The sequence below is a fragment of the Rhinopithecus roxellana genome, chromosome 12 (assembly GCF_007565055.1).
Source record: "Rhinopithecus roxellana isolate Shanxi Qingling chromosome 12, ASM756505v1, whole genome shotgun sequence".
Lineage (NCBI taxonomy): Eukaryota > Metazoa > Chordata > Mammalia > Primates > Cercopithecidae > Rhinopithecus > Rhinopithecus roxellana.
In genome coordinates, this window is record NC_044560.1 from 16,294,037 (window position 1) to 16,309,393 (window position 15,357).

Here is a 15,357-nt window from a genome sequence, read left to right on the forward strand (position 1 = left end):
GTCTGGGGAGTAAGATTGGCTAATTTTTTTTCTTTTTCTTTTTCTTTTTTTTTGAGACAGAGTCTCACACTGTGGCTCAGGCTGGAGTGCAGTGCGCAAACTCTGCTCATTGCAACCTCCTCCTCCTGGGTTCAAGTGATTCTCCTGCCTCAGCCTCCTGAGTAGCTGGGATTACAGGCATGCACCACCATGCCCAGCTAATTTCTTCTATTTTTAGTAGAGACGGGGTTTCACTATGTTGGCCAGGGTGGTCTTGAACTCCTGACCTTGTGATCTGCCCACTTTGGCCTCCCAAAGTGCTGGGATTACAGGCGTGAGCCACTGCTTTGGGCCTGGATTTAGGGCTAATTCTTTCTTAGCCTAGCTAAGTAAGGTTTTAGAGGAGGAACAGAGATGGAGTAGGAGAGTGATTCCAAGTGGAAGGCACAGCTGGAACACAGGTACAGTATATGCCCAAGAGAAGTTTGGAAACTCAATGATTTGGACTAGAGTGTAGAGTTTGGGCTCTTGGTGATTTGTGACTTTAAGCAAGTTACTGAATTGTTCTAGGCCACAGTTTTCTCCTTGGTTAAATGAAGGAACTGACTGAAATCAGTGGATCTCTATCTTTTCTCATGGTGACTTAGATTGTACTCCCGAGACTCTTTGCAACCAGAAGTCCTAAATGAAATAAAAGGAGGTAATGCTTCTTTGTTGTTACTGTGTTTTGTTTTGTTTTGTTTTGTTTTGTTTTGAGACAGAGTCTTGCTCTGTCATCCAGGCTGGAGTGCAGTGGCACAGATATTGGCTCACTGCAGCCTCCACCTCCCAGGTCCAAGCAATTCTCCTGCCTCAGCCTCCCGTGTAGCTGGGATTACAGGTGCACGCCACCATGCCCCACTAATTTTTGTATTTTTAGTAGAGACAGGGGTTTCGCCATGTTGGCCAGGTTGATCTCAAACTCCCGGCCTCAAGTGATTCTCCTGCCTTGGCCTCCCAAAGTGCTGGGATTACAGACGTGAGCCACTGCGCCCAGCCTGTTGTCTTTGTCTAAACAATGAAATTCTTGTATGAGGCTGGGCATGGTGGCTCGCATCTGTAATCCCAGCACTTTGGGAGGCTGACGCAGGAGGATTGCTTGAGGTCAGGAGTTTAAGACCAGCTTGGGCAACATAGCAAGATCCCATCTCTAAAAAAAAGAAAGAAAAAATTAGCCAGGAGTGGTGGTGCATGCCTATAGTCTGTGTTATTCAGGAAGCTGAGGTGGGTGAATTCTTGAGTCTAGGAGATTTCGGCTATAGGGAGCTATAAGCCTACCACTGCACTCCAGTCTAGGCCACAGAATGAGACAGTGTCTCAAAAAAAAAAAAAGGATGACATTTTTGTATTTTAATAATTATCACAGTATAGAGATTATAGACCTTTAACTTTTAGTCAGGCTTAGTGCCTGTCAAGATGGATTTTTTTTCTTCATTTAATTAAAAAAAATTTGTGGCCGGGTGTGGTGGCTCACGCCTACAATCCCAGCACTTTGGGAGGTCAAGGAGGGAGGATCAGCTGAGGTCAGGAGTCCGAGACCAGCCTGGCCAACATGGTGAAACCCTGTCTCTACTAAAAATACAAAAATTAGCCAGGTATGGTGGCTCGTGCCTGTAGTGCCAGTTACTTGGGAGGCTGAGGCAGGAGAATTGCTTGAACCTGGGAGGCAGAGGTTGCAGTGAGCCGAGATCGCGCCACTGCACTCCAGCCTGGGCAACAAGAGTGAAACTGCCTCCAGAAAAAAAAAGCAAACAAAAAATTGTAATGTTTAATTAGAAACTACTTCAAATATTCAGAAATCTACAGATAATATAACCACCAAGATAATAGTTCTAATCTCTTTTTTTCTAATCTTTTTTTTCTAATCTCTTTTTTTAAGAGATAAAATGATATAAATACAGCTAAAACCCCATCCTCACCTCTTTTCTTCCCCTTTCTTAGAAGTGAGTACACTTGCTGGTTGACTCAGAGTGTACTGACTATGAGTTAGCCCTGCTCCACAAGCAGCAGTACTGTTTTGGGGGGCTTGGGGGGTTTTTGTGAGACAGGGTCTCACTCCAGTTGCCCTGGCTGGACATGCCCTGCAGTGGCATGATCTGGGCTCACTGCAGCCTCAACCTCCCGGGCTCAGGTGATTCTTCCACCTCAGGCTCCCTAGTAGCTGGGACTACACGTGTGCCACCACACCCGGTTAATTTTTTTTTTTTTTTTTTTTTTTTTTAGTAGAGATAGGGTTTTGCCATGTGGCCCAGGCTGGTCTCAAACTCGTGGATTCAAGCAATCCACCCCGCCTCAGCCTCCCAAAGTGCTGGGATTACAGGCATGAGCTACCCAGCCTGGCCAGAAGTAGTACTGTTTTTTTTTTTTTTTTTTTTTGAGACGGAGTTTCGCTCTGTCGCCCAGGCTGGAGTGCAGTGGCCGGATCTCAGCTCACTGCAAGCTCCGCCTCCTGGGTTTACGCCATTCTCCTGCCTCAGCCTCCCGAGGAGCTGGGACTACAGGCGCCCGCCACCTCGCCCGGCTAGTTTTCTGTATTTTTTAGTAGAGACGGGGTTTCACCATGTTAGCCAGGACGGTCTCGATCTCCTGACCCCGTGATCCGCCCGTCTCGGCCTCCCAAAGTGCTGGGATTACAGGCTTGAGCCACCGCGCCCGGCCCAGAAGTAGTACTGTTAAAAAAAAAAAAAAAGAAAAAAGTAGCACTCTCCCAAAATTGCTGTCTTTCCCATTTAACTTTTTGTACTTTTCTACATATATATCTATAAATATATGACATTTTTGTGTTAAATTTTACATAAGTGCCATACTGAATGTATTATCTTTAAACTTCCTTCCTTCACTCATTATGTTTTTAAGATTTATCTATCTCAATTGCATGTAAATCATTTAATTGGTTGTATGGTACTCCATGGTATGACTAACCCACAATTCATCCATTGATTCCCCTTACAGAAAGACAGGTTGTTTCCACATTTTTGCTATTATAATACAGTTGGAAGGAGTATTCTTGCCAATGTCTCCTCGTGCACACATGCAATAGTTCCCCTAAGGTATCAGAAGTAGAATTGCTGGGTTGTCATATATAAGCATCTTTAATTGTAGGTTGAACATGCCCACTTTTGCCTAGGAATCCAATTAGGAGATGAAAATGATGGTATCAGTGACTGCCTCTGGAGAGCTGGTGATCAGTTGAGGCATCATCTCATGCTCTTAGGAGAGAAAAAAACAGCAACATTCACTGCCATAGCTTTGTTTGAATACTCCTTGTTTGTTTCCAAAACCCAAATAAAAAAACATTGGAAATGGTCATTTAATTAAACATCTACCTAATACAATAATTGCTTCTAGAGTATCTTGGACACGTGTATATAGCCTGTACTTGAATACTACCAGAAACAAACAACTTACAACCTCTCAAAGTAGTCTAGCTCTGTTGGTTAGAAAATTATTTTAGGCCGGGCATGGTGGCTCACACCTGTAATCCCAGCACTTTGGGAGGCTGAGGTGAGCAGATCACGAGGTCAGGAGTTCGAGATCAGCCTGACCAACATAGTGAAACCCTGTCTCCACTAAAAATAATTAGCTGGGCAAGGTGGTGTGCACCTGTAATCCCAGCTACTCAGGAGGCTGAGGCAGGAGAATCGCTTGAACCTAGGAGGCAGAGGTTGTGGTGAGCCAAGATCTCGCCACTGCATTCCCACCTGGGTTGCAAAGTAAGACTCTGTCTGAAAAAAAAAAAAGAAGAAAATTATTTCATAATCTGAAAACACCTATGGCTGGGAAATGTGTATCTGATTTTGAACTTAACCATCTTCTTTTTCTTTCTTCTCTTTCTTTCTCTTTTTTTCTTTTCTGGACAGGGTCTTGTTCTGTGTACCAGGCTGGAGTGCAGTGGTGCCATCTTGGCTCACTGCAACCTCTGCTTCCCAGGCTTAAGCGATCCTCCTATCTCAGTCTCTCCAGTAGCTGGGACTACAGGCACACACCACCACAACCGGCTAATTATTATTATTATTATTTTGTATTTTTAATAGAGATGGTGTTTGGCCATGTTGGCCAGGGTGGTCTCAAACTCCTGACCTTAAGTGATCCTCCTACTTCGGCCTTCCAAAGTGATAGGACTACAGCCATGAGCTACACCCGGCCCAGCCACCATGCCCACCCTAATTTTTTTTTTTTTTAAGATGAAGTCTTGCTCTATTGCCCAGGCTGGAGTGTAGTGTCATGATCTTGGCTCACCACAACCTCTGCCTCCCGGGTTCAAGCAATTCTCCTGCCTCAGCCTCCCAAGTAGCTGGGACTACAGGCAAATGCCACTATGCCCAGCTAATTTTTTTATTTTTAGTAGAGACGGGTTTCACTATGTTGGCCAGGCTGGTCTCGAAATCCTGATCTGGTGATCTGCCTGCTTCGGCCTCCCAAAGTGCTGGGATTACAGGTGTGAGCCACCACACCTGGCCAATGTTTATATTTTTTGTAGAGACAGGGTTTTGCCGTATTGCCCAGGCTGGTCTGGAACCAAAAGGTTGGGATTACAGGCATGAGCCTCCGTGCCTGGCTGAGTCTCTGTTTCTTCTAGGTACATTGGGAGTAAGAATCATACCTAACTCACAACATGGTTGGAAGAATCAAATGAGTTAGTGGGTGTTAATGTATATATATATATGTGTGTGTGTATGCATATGTATAGATTATGTATAAGTCTCTGCTATATGGAGAGAGAGGAAGAAAGAAACTCAAGGAAGCGTAAGAGTACGAGTGAGTACCTACTAGAAAATAATAAAGAGTAACTGCAGTTGTTAATAGTCTTCTTCCTAGTGGACCGAGGTGGCTCATGCCTGTAATCCCAGCACTTTGGGAGGCCAAGGCAGGTGGATCACCTGAGGTCAGAAGTTCGAGACCAGCCTGACCAATTATGGTGAAACCCCATCTCTACTAAAAATACAAAAATTAGCTGGGCATTGTGGTGTGCGCCGGTAGTCCCAGCTACTCGGGAGGTTGAGACAGGAGAATTGCTTGAACCCAGGAGGAGGAGGTTGCAGCGAGCCAAGATTGCACCATTGTACTCCAACCTGGGCGACAGAGCAAGCCCATCTCAAAAAAAATAGTCTTCTTCCTGTCATCAGTCTCTACCAACAAAAGTTCATTCTGACAACAAATGTTTACTGAGTTTCTGCTATGTGCCATAGACTGTGCTAGGCGTCACAGAAACATCACCCACTCTTCTCTGTCGGTATATCTGAGATCCTCTGTGACCTTGCCAGCATTAAACAAGAGTTTAAAATGGGGGTTCTCTGCCACAAAAAACAAGATGCTAAAACGATTTAAAAATGGGGGTTCTGGATTTGAATAGTCTAGGCTTTAATCCCAACCGTACCACTTCCTAGCTATGTGATTGTGGGAGTGTTTCTTTCTTTCTTTTTTTTTTTTTTGAGACAGAGTCTCGCTCTGTCGCCTAGGCTGGAGTGCAGTGGCGCGATCTCGGCTCACTGCAACCTTCGCCTCTCGGGTTCAAGCTATTCTCCTGCCTCAGACTCCTGAGTAGCTGGGATTACAGGCGCACGCCACCACGCGCGGCTAATTTTTGTATTTTTAGTAGAGACGGGGTTTCACCATGCTGGCCAGGCTGGTCTTGAACTCCCAACCTCAGGCCATCCGCCCGCCTTTGGCCTCCCAAAGTGCTGGGATTACAGGTGTGAGCCACTGGTCCCGGCCGGGAGTGTGGGAGTGCTTCTTTTCTCTCTTTTTTTTTTTTTTTTTTTTTTTGAGACAGTCTCGCTCTGTCGTCCAGGCTGGAGTGCAGTGGCGTGATCACAGCTCACTGCAAGCTCCACCTCCCGGGTTTACGCCATTCTCCTGCCTCAACCTCCCGAGTAGCTGGGACTACAGGCGCCCGCCACCACGCCCGGCTAATTTTTTTGTATTTTTAGTAGAGACGGGGTTTCACTGTGTTAGCCAGGATGGTCTCAATCTCCTGACCTCGTGATCTGCCGGCCTCGGCCTCCCAAAGTGCTGGGATTACAGGCGTGAGCCACTGTGCCCAGTCTGGGAGTGTTTCTTAATCCACTAGTAAGCACTTATCTCCCATGGTAAGTATTCAATAAATGTTAGCTATTATTCAGTTTAATTAACCCAATGACCCTAACCAAGGTTGCAGCCTGAACCTGGGGAGCTACAGATAGATGATCTGAAAGCTTTCTTCTAGTTCCAAAGTCTATGATTTTTTTATATTCAGTGGAACAGCTGTGGGGGAGAGGTCAGGGGGAATGACCCACAGCATTTTTTTTTTTTTTTTTTTTTTTTTTTTTTTTTTTTTTTTTTTTTTTTTTTTTTGGAGACGGAGTCTTGCTCTGCCGCCCAGGCTGGAGTGCAGTGGCCGGCTCTCAGCTCACTGCAAGCTCCGCCTCCCGGGTTCACGCCATTCTCCTGTCTCAGCCTCCCGAGTAGCTGGGACTACAGGCGCCCGCCTCGTCGCCCGGCTAGTTTTTTGTATTTTTTAGTAGAGACGGGGTTTCACCGTATTAGCCAGGATGGTCTCGATCTCCTGACCTCATGATCCGCCCGTCTCGGCCTCCCAAAGTGCTGGGATTACAGGCTTGAGCCACCGCGCCCGGCCGACCCACAGCATTTTTTAGGAGAAAGGCATAAAAGACTTTGTGAGCTGATGTCACAAGGGTAGGTTGTTACTCCTCTAAATGGGGAGAAATCTCCCTTGGGGAGAAATCACCAGTAACTAGAATACTACCTTTGTCTCTGGGAGTATTCAGGTATTCACAGAAAAATTCGTACTCATAATGTGAGCAGAACTAGAAAAAAGAAACAAGCTACATACGGAGTGATAAACACTATAAATGCCAAATACATATATTCAGTCCTTACTGAGAGCGGGTGCTGTCTGGTTTTCACAGGAAAGACAGGCAGTGTTCAGAGGCTCAGACTCTGGAGTCAGGCAGATCTGGGTCTAATTCCCAATTTGCCAATTTATCAGGACCCCGGGGGCAAGTTGCTTTTAGCCTTTCTGCGTCAACTTCTTTCCTTTTCTGCAAAACACAGACAGCGATAGTACCTACCTAAAGGACTGTACCCAATCCAGTGTAAATAAAAGTGAATTATTGTATCTGACAAATGGCACCCTATGGGTGAGTGACAAGTTTCCCTTGTTAGAAGGTGATGACACTTGTCTTCCCTTTCTGACTTGAAGTTTCATGGGTGGGGCCTGGTCTCTGCCTTAAGAAGATAGGCTTAGTACCACCCTTGTCAACTTGGGAACTTCCTTAATAAAGAGGAGGGTGTCTCCTCCATCAGCCCTGGGACTCCACAAGGCTGGAACTGCGTCTCTTCCTCAGAGATGGGAGCAGCGGTGACTCCGCGAGGGTCAGATGGACCTAGTCGCTCCCATCACCCCGAGGGCACCCAGAGTGTGTGTGGCTGACTCCTCTCCAGGTTACTCAGCGTAAGACCGATTCTCTTTCATCCTCTTCCTTAAGACCCAGGAGACGCGAGTGAGGACTGTGCCACTTCAGCAGTCCCCCAGAGCAGGAAGGAGTGGGCTGAGGCTCGGTTCTGGAGAGCCCTCGGGGCCCTAGCCTGAGAGGTCTCACAATTCGGGGGCTCAGAGTAAGTCTTAAGGAGCTCTTAAGGGGCTGTGCGGGGGCCTGGGGGCCAGTGGGCGAGCGTGTGAGCGGGTGTCCCAGAAGCAGTGTGAGGAGTGTTTTACCCGGTGGTGGGGTGGGAGGTGCGTCCGGGTAACTAATGGCAACCGGGCGGGGTGAGCCCGCTCGGCAGGAACTCCTCGACGGCGAAAAACTACGACTCCCAGGGTGCCCCGGGGCTTAGCCCAGCTTTCCCGCCCGCCCACTGGCTGCCGGTCCCGCGAGCGGCGAAGCCCATTGGCCACGGCGGTGCGGGGCTCCCCCACTAGCAGGTTAGTGGGCGCCGCCGGCAGCAGACGTTGACCGGGCGCGGGGGGGTAAGTGGGGGGGCCCAGCTAGCCATTCTGGAAGCTGCCGGGCGCAGTCTGCGTAGCGTACCCGCCGGCTGCGAGGCGCGAGGCGGAGGCGGAGACTGCGTGGCGCAGGCGCGTTACTGGGCTTCTCTTGGGTCCCCAGACAGCTGGAGGAGATAAACAGAGGAGGAGGAGGGAGGGGAGTGCGTGTGTGAGAGCGCGCGAGGGAGTGTGAGTGTGTGTGAGCGCGGGTGTGAGGCGGTGCGCAGGGGCGGGCGGAGGCGCTGTCCGGCCCCGGCCAGGCGCCGGGCGGGGAGCATGGGAAGGGGCTAGAGCTGCTTGAGCCCCCCAGCCCCCTCCCCGGGATCCTCGCCCCACCTCCCGGGAGAGGGGCCGCCCCCCCGGACGGATATGGGCTCCTGAAGTTGCGCCGCTGCCGGTCGGGGAAAGAGACCTGACAGGTACGGGTCGCCGCCGCCCCCTGCCCTCCGCGGGCGCCGAGGCTGGGACCGGCTCCCGCAGCCCCGGCGCACTGGCTGCCCGCTCTGGGCCGGCTCCAGCCCTACCGGCCTGGGGGCCTGAGCCCGCCCGTCTCGGGGCCCCGGGTGTCCCGAGAGGGGCCAGGCCTCGCCGGGGCGGAGGGCAGAGTGGTCCGGGGGCGGGGTGGGGGCTGAGGGTTTGGTCGGGACGCGGGGGGAGGCTGTGGGAGTGCAGGGAGGCTCTGCGGAGGGAGAGGTGGAAGTCGTTCCATCACGGGACTTTTTTTGCGGAGTTTTTGTTTGACATCTGATCTGGCGCCGGAGTCAGGAAGAAGGGGCAGGTGTAAGTGCCGGGAGGGCAACGCCGACCTGACCTGCTCTTAGTTTCTCGCTCGCTCTCTCTGTTTCTCTCTCTCTCTCTCTCTCTCTCTCTCTCTCTCTCTCTCTCTCTCTCTCTCTCACTCAGTGTGTGTGTGTGTGTGTGTGTGTCCACCGCAGATGCCTTCAGTGGCCCATCCTGGCACCAAACTGAACTCTGCCAAGGTGCTTCCACCAGGCGACTGTAGCACCCCGTATACAAAGGGCCTCTGCTTGGGAATGGGCCATTCAGTACCCACTTCAAAGGGTAAATAGGAAGTGAGAAGATAGAAGAGAGACTGCGAACCAGCAGGATCCACTTCTTGCACTGAAAGCCGCAGTGGGACGCCCCCTTGCCAGCCTGGTTGACTTTACTTGGTGTCTTGGGCTCTCTCTCTGCGGGTGTACTCCCAGGGTTTCTAGAGGGAGAGGTACAGGGGCCTGTGACTAATGTCTAACAGCCGAATTTGACTGTTTCCCCCAAAGTTCTTTTCTTCTGTGACTTTCTTTAACCTCCTGAAGTACTGGTAGAGCAACGCTATGGTTTTTCTCTCAAGTTGGTGATTTTAGGAGCCTGGTGGGGTGGCTGAAGCTTCCCCATTCATTCCAAGGATGGGGTAGATGATCTGGGTAAAGTGGCAGTGAAGCCTTCCCTTTCTAACAAAGCCTGCAACCGTTTTGAGAAGAAAACTTTTTGAGAGCAGCTTCTGATTCAAAGACATTATGAAATCCCCACCTAGGACACCGGTATGCCTAGTGGTCCCTCCTTAACTTTTCTGTGTCTTTTACAGTCGTTGAGTGGCCAGCTTCTGCTCACTGTCCTGAAGGAACTACTTAATGCTATTTCTGTCTTGAGTTCTGGCTTATTCTTGTGATTCTTATATCTGTAGCGGGATTGAATTGAATTTTTGCTGTTGAGTGTAATAGCCAGATCCTCTATAACAGACCAGGGAGTAACCGTGGAGCTCCTTTGGGCCGAGTCTGAGACTTACTGAGATTTCTTCATTGTAGGTTGTTGTATTTCACTGGCAGGTAGGAAATGACCTTTTCTGTCATAGTTTGTGATCATGCTGCTTTAAGTCTGGAGTCCTGCTCTCCTTTCCTTTTTTGACCTATGTGGGAGCACTTCTGTTCTAGTCTTATCTCAATTTGAAGAAACAGTGCTTTTGGATCAACTCTGCAGAATAATTGAGCAGTAGTCCGTATTTCTGCCTGGGACACCACCTCTGAGGGTCACGAGGGAAAGAGAGAACACGTTGTAAAGATTGTGATGACGAAGCTAATGATTATTTACCAGTTTCATACAATTGGCAGTTTTTTTAGCTGGAAGGAGTTCAGTATTGACTCATTGGGCATCTTATGTAGGGTGTTTTTGCACACCTAGACTTTAGGATTTGGAAAGACAACTGAAAATCATGAAGCCCACTGCCAAACATTTGTGGATCTTGAGGAGCCAACATCTAAGGAAGATCTAGACTATGACTTGTTCTTTAATTATTTTTATTTTTTCTCTCCTTTTTAAAATTTTGTTTATTTTTTGAGATGGAGTCTTGCTCTGTCGCGCAGGCTGAAGTGCAGTGGCATGATCTCGCTTACTGCAACCTCTACCTCCTGGGTTCAAGCAATTCTCTGCCTCAGCCTTCCGAGTAGCTGGGATTGCAGGTTTCTGTCACCATGCCCGGCTAATTTTTGTATTTTAGTAGACATGGGGTTTCACCATCTTGGCCAGGCTGGTCTTGAACTCCTGACCTCGTGATCCACCCACCTCGGCCTCCCAGAGTGCTGGGATTACAGGTGTGAGCCATTGTGCCTGGCCTCTCCTTATATTTTTATCTTTTGAGATGGAGTCTTACTCTGTTGCCCAGGCTGGTCTCGAACTGCTGAGCTCAAGGGATTCTTGTGCCTCTGTCTCCCTGGTAGCTGGGACTAGAGACACGGCCACCATGACCACTCTCTTCTCTCCTTTTAAATTAAGGAATGTTGCTGACATGTGCAGTTCTGAGTCTCAGAGAGGAAGTCAAACAAAACATGTAATCTGGTAATACTTGTGTTTTCTTTGGGTCACTGGTTTAGTTATCTATTCTGTTTCCTTTCTTCTTTCCGCCTCACCTTTCCAGATGCTCCACTGCATCTTTAGGCTGCCATTGCAGATTGCTGGGCCCACAAAACCGTTAGGTTGTACTTTCTTAGCTATCATCTCTTCAAAAGCCAAAGTTCTGGCAATTGCTATTAGAAACCAGTTCCTGGCTGGGCGCAGTGGCTCATGCCTGTAATCCCAGCACTTTGGGAGGCTGAGGCGGCTGGATCATGAGGTCAGGAGATCAAGACCATCCTTGCTAACACAGTGAAACCCCATCTCTACTAAAAATACAAAAAAATTAGCTGGCCGTGGTGGCACGCGCCTGTAGTCCCAGCTACTCAGGAGGCTAACGCCGGAGAATCGCTTGAACCCAGGAGGTGGAGGTTGCGGTGAGCTGTGATCATGCCATTGCACTCCAGCCTGGGCAACAAGAGTGAAACTCTGTCTCAAAAAAAAAAAAGAAACCAGTTTCTTGGGGTGGTTAATTTACTTTGAGAGGTATTTACCAGTTGGGATATGTCCTAAAAAGTGACTGACATTTTATTCAGGGCCTGGTATATCTTGGGCTCAGTGCTAGCTAGTATTTTTACTTTATCCAGTGTAACCTTCATGACTGTCCTGTGAAGTGAGAATCATTTTCCCTATTATACCTACGAAGAAACAGATTCAGAGAGATTAAGTAATTTGCTTAAGGTCAGATAGCAAGTAAGAGGAAGGATTGGAATTCAAACCCAGGTCTGTCTGCTCTGTGATACTGAATTGCCTCTGGGACTCTGACACATGAGGAAGAACTGAAAAGACCAAGGCTAAGAGCCTGGGGGAACATGTTACTTCATTCAAATACCTGAAGAATTGTCATGGGGAAAAGAAACTGGATGTTCTCTGTGATTCTAGAAGGCATCTCAGGATTAAATGACATAATTTCCAAGAGGGTAGACTTTGGTTTAATAGGAGATAATGTAGCTTTCTAAAAACAAAATGGGCTGCCTTGTGAAGGAGTGAGTTACCCATCATTGCAGATATTCAAGCAGAGAGTTTGCCACATTTTATTGATTGATTGATTGATTTTTTTGAGACAGCGTCTCACTTCGTCATCCAGGCTGGAGTGCAGTGGCATGATCTCGGCTCACTGCAACCTCTGCCTCCCAGGTTCAAGCGATTCTCATGCCTCAGCCTCCCGAGTAGCTGGAATTACAGGCATGTACCACCACATCCAGCAAATTTTTGTATTTTTGTAGAGGGTTTCACCATGTTACCCAGACTGGTCTTGAACTCCTGACCTCAGGTGATCTGCCCGCCTCAGCCTCCCAAAGTGCTGGGATTACAGGCGTGAGCCACCGCGCCCAGCCCCGGCTAATTTTTTTGTATTTTTAGTAGAGACAGGGTTTTGCCATGTTGCCCAGGCTGGTCTCAAACTCCTGAGTTCCACCTACCTTGGCCTCCCGAAGTGCTGGAATTACAGGCGTGAGCCACCGCTCCTGGCTTTTTTTTTTTTGAGACAGGGTCTCACTCTGTTGCCCAGGTGGGACTGTTACAGTAGTGCAATCTTAGCTCACTGCAACCTCTGCCTCCTGGGCTCAAGTGATCCCCCTGCCTCAGCCTCGAGAGTAGATGGGAATACAGGTGTGTGCCATCACGCCTGGCTAATTTTTTAATTTTTTCATAGAGATGGGGTTTCACTATGTTGCTCAAGCTGGTCTCAAACTCCTAGGCTCAAGCAATCTGCCTACCTCAGCCTCCCAAAGTCCTGGGATTATAGATTTGAGCCACCATGCCCAGCCTCCCTGTCTGTTTGATCTGTAAAACTTAACATGGCTTGGCATGGTGGCTCATACCTGTAATCCCAGCACTTTGGGAGGCCTAGGTGGGCAGATTGCTTGAGCCCAGGAGTTTGAGACCAGCCTAAACAACATAGTGAAACCCCATCTCTACAAAAAAATTAAAAAATTAGCCAGGTGTGGTGGCATGTGCTTGTATTCCCATCTACCTGGGAATCTGAGGTGGGGGGATCACTTGAGTGCAGGAGGCAGAGGTTGCAGTGAGCCAAGACTGTGCTACTGAACTCCAGCATGGGAAACAGAGACCCTGTCTCACACACACACAAAAAAAAGCCAGTTGCGTGTTGGCTCATGCCTGTAATCCTAGCACTTTGGGAAGCCAAGGTGGGCAGAGCTCAGGAGTTGGAGACCAGCCTGGGCAACATGGCAAAACCTGTCTCTACTGAAAATACAAAAAATTAGCCAGCCGTGGTGGCACAAACCTGTAATCCCAGCTACTTGGGAGGCTGAGTCATGAGAATTGCTTGAACCTGGGAGGCAGAGGTTGCAGTGAGCCAAGATCGTGTGCACTCCAGCCTAGGGGACAGAGTGAGACTCTGTCTCAAAAAAAAAAAAAAAAAAAAAAATCAAAACCAAAAAACTAATGTGTATTGAATATTTAATATATACCAGGCACTTGCTAGATACTTTTTCTTTTCTTTTTTTTTTTTTTTTTTTTTTTTTTTTTTTTTTTTTTTTTTTTTTTTTGAGGCGGAGTCTTGCTCTGTCGCCCAGGCTGGAGTGCAGTGGCGCGATCTCCGCTCACTGCAAGCTCCGCCTCCTGGGTTCACGCCATTCTCCTGCCTCAGCCTCCCAAGTAGCTGGGACTACAGGCGCCCGCCACCTCGCCCGGCTAGTTTTTTTTTGTATTTTTAGTAGAGACGGGGTTTCACTGTGTTCGCCAGGATGGTCTCGATCTCCTGACCTTGTGATCCGCCCGTCTCGGCCTCCCAAAGTGCTGGGATTACAGGCTTGAGCCACCGCGCCCGGCCTTCTTTTTTTTTTTTTTAAGACAGAGTTTCACTCTTATTGCCCAGGCTAGAGTGCACATAATCTCGGCTCACTGCAACCTCCGCCTCCCAGGTTCAAGCGATTCTCCTGCCTCAGCCTTCTGAGTAGCTGAGATTACAGACACACGCCACCATGCCCAGATAATTTTTGTATTTTTTTTAGTAGAGATGGGGTTTCACCATGTTAGCCAAGCCGTTCTCGAACTCCTGACCTCAGGTGATCCACTCGCCTTGGCCCCCCAAAGTGCTGGGGTTACAGGCGTGAGCCACCAGGCCCAGCCCTACTTTTTCTGCAGTGTATCTTGTAATCTTCAGAACTCCCCTGGAAGGAAGGTATTACCATTATCCCCACTTTACAAATGAGAAATTGAGACTCTAGAAAGTTAAGGAATATGCTGGAGGTTACACAGCTAGTAGTGTAGGGCTGATATTTGAACCCATGTCTCCTCCTTAGCTGTGTGACCTAGGGTCAATCATGTATCCTCTCAGAGCTATAGTTTCACCTATAAAATGAGGCTTATTGTAGTACCTACTTTGTAGTGGGTTTCTGAGAACTAAATGATGAAATACATCCTTTTTACTAGACCTCACTGATTGCCCTCAAGAGCCAGGTCTTGGATGTAAAGGGGTACCACTTATTCGGCTTCTTCTGGGTAAATTCAGGTCTGTATGTAACCCTGAGAGTTCTGGGGCCCATGTGCTATTAAGTAATAGCTGCTGACTCCTTGAAGGCCTTTTTAGCATTGATGACTAATACCTTAAAAACTTTAAGCCTGGGCTGGGCATGGTGGCTCACACCTGTCATCCAGAACTTTGGGAGGCTGAGGTGAGCGGATCCCAAGGTCAGGAGTTTGAGAGCAGTCTGGCCAAGATGGTGAAACCCGGTCTCTACTAAAAATACAAAAATTAGCCTGGCGTGGTGGCAGGTGCCTGTAATCCCAGCTACTCGGGAGGCTGCGGCAGGAGAATCGTATGAACTCAGAAGGTGGAGGTTGCAGTGAGCTGAGATCGCAAGACTGTACTCCAGCCTGGGCGACAGAGTGAGACTCCATCTCAAAAAAACAAAACAAAACAAACTTTAAGCCTGAATAAGGGGGGGATGCAGTCAAAAGGCCAGAGGGTATAGGAGGCAGTGTCATAGGCCCTGTACAAAGAAAATTCTCAGCTACTACTGCAGAACCAGATTTGAGGGTCACCGTTGGCATTTTTGTATTTATTATCTTCTTTTAGGATACAAGGTCACAACTGCTAGAGCTGTGACAGAGCTCAGTGCCAAGAATAATGACCGTTAATCCTCCCTGTAGCCATCTGGGGAGGTATTAACCCCATTTTCTTGGGGGTGGGGTGGGGAACAGGATCAGACCTTGCCCAGGGAGCTCTCCAGAGGCTGTTGAGGGCAGTGTTTGGATCAGGACTTTTGTACAATTTTGTCCTTATTCATGACCCCCAAATTCTATAAAACTACTTATCCCTGAACCTCTTAGGGAGCCTTCCTGAAAATGGGAGCTAGGCCTTCCTGGTCAGGGAGCTTCATCAGTTGAGGCTCGAGTGTTTGGGTGCTGATGGCCTACCTGGTTCCCTTTTGAGTCACACATCTGGATGTAACACAACTGTCACTGAGTTAGAAGGGAAACATTTCTAAATTGAATGG

General features: G+C 48.4%; 1 protein-coding gene across 2 annotated transcripts in view; it reads left to right on the forward strand.

Annotated features, from left to right (window-relative positions):
• The first annotated feature begins 8,039 nt into the window (after positions 1–8,039).
• The window catches only part of WDTC1 (WD and tetratricopeptide repeats 1), an 84,221-nt gene continuing 76,903 nt past the window's right edge, over positions 8,040–15,357 (forward strand). For both annotated transcript variants that reach the window (XM_010380387.2, XM_010380388.2), the window contains exon 1: positions 8,040–8,424. The gene's annotated coding sequence lies outside the window, so the exon portion shown is untranslated. The remainder of the gene's footprint in view (positions 8,425–15,357) is intronic.